We start from the raw sequence: 5,563 nt of genomic DNA on the forward strand, positions 1-5,563 counted from the left end.
ATACTAAAGAATATGCGAGGGTCATGGGCACAAAAGTTGTACACCTATGTCTTGGGGTTCTATGTATAAAATTTCGTGCAAATCCGAGGTGTGTATAGGGTGATACAGTCAAAATACTGAGAGACGTACGAATATAAGGAAAAAACTTGTGAAAATTGCCCTAAAAAAGGGGAATTTTTTTTTAAATGTTTCATTAAGGCTCCGTTTCGACTCCAATATATTCATTTAACCATGAGATCTCTTGTGGAAAAATATCGAACGAGTTGAACACGAGGGTAATACAATTCGGAGAAATTAGTGAAATCTCCAATTCACCAAAGGGGTACCCCTTTCAGAAATCTTCGATGTCTCTAATATGGATTCGAGCACTGTTTTCATAGTGAATACTAAAGAATATGCGAGGGTCATGGGCATAAAAGTTGTAACCCTATGTCTTAGGGTTCTATGTATAAAATTTCGTACAAATCCGAGGTGTGTATAGGGTGATACAGTCAAAATACTGAGAGACGTACGAATATATGGAAAAAACTTGTGAAAATTGCCCTAAAAAAGGGGAATTTTTTTTTAAATGTTTCATTAAGGCTCCGTTTCGACTCCAATATATTCATTTAACCATGAGATCTCTTGGGGAAAAATATCGAACGAGTTGAACACGAGGGTAATACAATTCGGAGAAATTAGTGAAATCTCCAATTCACGAAAGGGGTACCCCTTTCAGAAATCTTCGATGTCTCTAATATGGATTCGAGCACTGTTTTCATAGTGAATACTAAAGAATATGCGAGGGTCATGGGCATAAAAGTTGTAACCCTATGTCTTAGGGTTCTATGTATAAAATTTCGTGAAAATCCGAGGTGTGTATAGGGTGATACAGTCAAAATACTGAGAGACGTACGAATATAAGGAAAAAACTTGTGAAAATTGCCCTAAAAAGGGGAATTTTTTTTTAAATGTTGAATTAAGCCTCCGTTTCGACTCCAATATATTCATTTACCCATGAGATCTCTTGGGGAATAATATCGAACGAGTTGAACACGAGGGTAATACAATTCGGAGAAATTAGTGAAATCTCCAATTCACCAAAGGGGTACCCCTTTCAGAAATCTTCGATGTCTCTAATATGGATTCGAGCACTGTTTTCATAGTGAATACTAAAGAATATGCGAGGGTCATGGGCACAAAAGTTGTACACCTATGTCTTAGGGTTCTATGTATAAAATTTCGTGCAAATCCGAGGTGTGTATAGGGTGATACAGTCAAAATACTGAGAGACGTACGAATATAAGGAAAAAACTTGTGAAAATTGCCCTAAAAAAGGGGAATTTTTTTTTAAATGTTTCATTAAGGCTCCGTTTCGACTCCAATATATTCATTTAACCATGAGATCTCTTGGGGAAAAATTTCGAACGAGTTGAACACGAGGGTAATACAATTCGGAGAAATTAGTGAAATCTCCAATTCACCAAAGGGGTACCCCTTTCAGAAATCTTCGATGTCTCTAATATGGATTCGAGCACTGTTTTCATAGTGAATACTAAAGAATATGCGAGGGTCATGGGCACAAAAGTTGTACACCTATGTCTTGGGGTTCTATGTATAAAATTTCGTGCAAATCCGAGGTGTGTATAGGGTGATACAGTCAAAATACTGAGAGACGTACGAATATAAGGAAAAAACTTGTGAAAATTGCCCTAAAAAAGGGGAATTTTTTTTTAAATGTTTCATTAAGGCTCCGTTTCGACTCCAATATATTCATTTAACCATGAGATCTCTTGGGGAAAAATTTCGAACGAGTTGAACACGAGGGTAATACAATTCGGAGAAATTAGTGAAATCTCCAATTCACCAAAGGGGTACCCCTTTCAGAAATCTTCGATGTCTCTAATATGGATTCGAGCACTGTTTTCATAGTGAATACTAAAGAATATGCGAGGGTCATGGGCACAAAAGTTGTATCCCTATGTCTTAGGGTTCTATGTATAAAATTTCGTGAAAATCCGAGGTGTGTATAGGGTGATACAGTCAAAATACTGAGAGATGTACGAATATAAGGAAAAAACTTGTGAAAATTTCCCTCAAAAAGAGGAATTTTTTTTTAAATGTTTCATTAAGGCTCCGTTTCGACTCCAATATATTCATTTACCCATGAGATCTCTTGGGGAAAAATATCGAACGAGTTGAACACGAGGGTAATACAATTCGGAGAAATTAGTGAAATCTCCAATTCACCAAAGGGGTACCCCTTTCAGAAATCTTCGATGTCTCTAATATGGATTCGAGCACTGTTTTCATAGTGAATACTAAAGAATATGCGAGGGTCATGGGCACAAAAGTTGTACACCTATGTCTTAGGGTTCTATGTATAAAATTTCGTGCAAATCCGAGGTGTGTATAGGGTGATACAGTCAAAATACTGAGAGACGTACGAATATAAGGAAAAAACTTGTGAAAATTGCCCTAAAAAAGGGGAATTTTTTTTTAAATGTTTCATTAAGGCTCCGTTTCGACTCCAATATATTCATTTAACCATGAGATCTCTTGTGGAAAAATATCGAACGAGTTGAACACGAGGGTAATACAATTCGGAGAAATTAGTGAAATCTCCAATTCACCAAAGGGGTACCCCTTTCAGAAATCTTCGATGTCTCTAATATGGATTCGAGCACTGTTTTCATAGTGAATACTAAAGAATATGCGAGGGTCATGGGCATAAAAGTTGTAACCCTATGTCTTAGGGTTCTATGTATAAAATTTCGTGCAAATCCGAGGTGTGTATAGGGTGATACAGTCAAAATTCTGAGAGACGTACGAATATAAGGAAAAAACTTGTGAAAATTGCCCTAAAAAAGGGGAATTTTTTTTTAAATGTTTCATTAAGGCTCCGTTTCGACTCCAATATATTCATTTAGCCATGAGATCTCTTGGGCAAAAATATCGAACGAGTTGAACACGAGGGTAATACAATTCGGAGAAATTAGTGAAATCTCCAATTCACCAAAGGGGTACCCCTTTCAGAAATCTTCGATGTCTCTAATATGGATTCGAGCACTGTTTTCATAGTGAATACTAAAGAATATGCGAGGGTCATGGGCACAAAAGTTGTACACCTATGTCTTGGGGTTCTATGTATAAAATTTCGTGCAAATCCGAGGTGTGTATAGGGTGATACAGTCAAAATACTGAGAGACGTACGAATATAAGGAAAAAACTTGTGAAAATTGCCCTAAAAAAGGGGAATTTTTTTTTAAATGTTTCATTAAGGCTCCGTTTCGACTCCAATATATTCATTTAACCATGAGATCTCTTGTGGAAAAATATCGAACGAGTTGAACACGAGGGTAATACAATTCGGAGAAATTAGTGAAATCTCCAATTCACCAAAGGGGTACCCCTTTCAGAAATCTTCGATGTCTCTAATATGGATTCGAGCACTGTTTTCATAGTGAATACTAAAGAATATGCGAGGGTCATGGGCATAAAAGTTGTAACCCTATGTCTTAGGGTTCTATGTATAAAATTTCGTGCAAATCCGAGGTGTGTATAGGGTGATACAGTCAAAATACTGAGAGACGTACGAATATATGGAAAAAACTTGTGAAAATTGCCCTAAAAAAGGGGAATTTTTTTTTAAATGTTTCATTAAGGCTCCGTTTCGACTCCAATATATTCATTTAACCATGAGATCTCTTGGGGAAAAATATCGAACGAGTTGAACACGAGGGTAATACAATTCGGAGAAATTAGTGAAATCTCCAATTCACGAAAGGGGTACCCCTTTCAGAAATCTTCGATGTCTCTAATATGGATTCGAGCACTGTTTTCATAGTGAATACTAAAGAATATGCGAGGGTCATGGGCATAAAAGTTGTAACCCTATGTCTTAGGGTTCTATGTATAAAATTTCGTGAAAATCCGAGGTGTGTATAGGGTGATACAGTCAAAATACTGAGAGACGTACGAATATAAGGAAAAAACTTGTGGAAATTGCCCTAAAAAGGGGAATTTTTTTTTAAATGTTGAATTAAGCCTCCGTTTCGACTCCAATATATTCATTTACCCATGAGATCTCTTGGGGAATAATATCGAACGAGTTGAACACGAGGGTAATACAATTCGGAGAAATTAGTGAAATCTCCAATTCACCAAAGGGGTACCCCTTTCAGAAATCTTCGATGTCTCTAATATGGATTCGAGCACTGTTTTCATAGTGAATACTAAAGAATATGCGAGGGTCATGGGCACAAAAGTTGTACACCTATGTCTTAGGGTTCTATGTATAAAATTTCGTGCAAATCCGAGGTGTGTATAGGGTGATACAGTCAAAATACTGAGAGACGTACGAATATAAGGAAAAAACTTGTGAAAATTGCCCTAAAAAAGGGGAATTTTTTTTTAAATGTTTCATTAAGGCTCCGTTTCGACTCCAATATATTCATTTAACCATGAGATCTCTTGGGGAAAAATATCGAACGAGTTGAACACGAGGGTAATACAATTCGGAGAAATTAGTGAAATCTCCAATTCACCAAAGGGGTACCCCTTTCAGAAATCTTCGATGTCTCTAATATGGATTCGAGCACTGTTTTCATAGTGAATACTAAAGAATATGCGAGGGTCATGGGCATAAAAGTTGTAACCCTATGTCTTAGGGTTCTATGTATAAAATATCGTGCAAATCCGAGGTGTGTATAGGGTGATACAGTCAAAATACTGAGAGACGTACGAATATAAGGAAAAAACTTGTGAAAATTGCCCTAAAAAAGGGGAATTTTTTTTTAAATGTTTCATTAAGGCTCCGTTTCGACTCCAATATATTCATTTAGCCATGAGATCTCTTGGGCAAAAATATCGAACGAGTTGAACACGAGGGTAATACAATTCGGAGAAATTAGTGAAATCTCCAATTCACCAAAGGGGTACCCCTTTCAGAAATCTTCGATGTCTCTAATATGGATTCGAGCACTGTTTTCATAGTGAATACTAAAGAATATGCGAGGGTCATGGGCACAAAAGTTGTACACCTATGTCTTGGGGTTCTATGTATAAAATTTCGTGCAAATCCGAGGTGTGTATAGGGTGATACAGTCAAAATACTGAGAGACGTACGAATATAAGGAAAAAACTTGTGAAAATTGCCCTAAAAAAGGGGAATTTTTTTTTAAATGTTTCATTAAGGCTCCGTTTCGACTCCAATATATTCATTTAACCATGAGATCTCTTGTGGAAAAATATCGAACGAGTTGAACACGAGGGTAATACAATTCGGAGAAATTAGTGAAATCTCCAATTCACCAAAGGGGTACCCCTTTCAGAAATCTTCGATGTCTCTAATATGGATTCGAGCACTGTTTTCATAGTGAATACTAAAGAATATGCGAGGGTCATGGGCATAAAAGTTGTAACCCTATGTCTTAGGGTTCTATGTATAAAATTTCGTGCAAATCCGAGGTGTGTATAGGGTGATACAGTCAAAATTCTGAGAGACGTACGAATATAAGGAAAAAACTTGTGAAAATTGCCCTAAAAAAGGGGAATTTTTTTTTAAATGTTTCATTAAGGCTCC

This window comes from Humulus lupulus, chromosome 8 (genome assembly GCF_963169125.1).
Source record: "Humulus lupulus chromosome 8, drHumLupu1.1, whole genome shotgun sequence".
Taxonomy (NCBI): domain Eukaryota; kingdom Viridiplantae; phylum Streptophyta; class Magnoliopsida; order Rosales; family Cannabaceae; genus Humulus; species Humulus lupulus.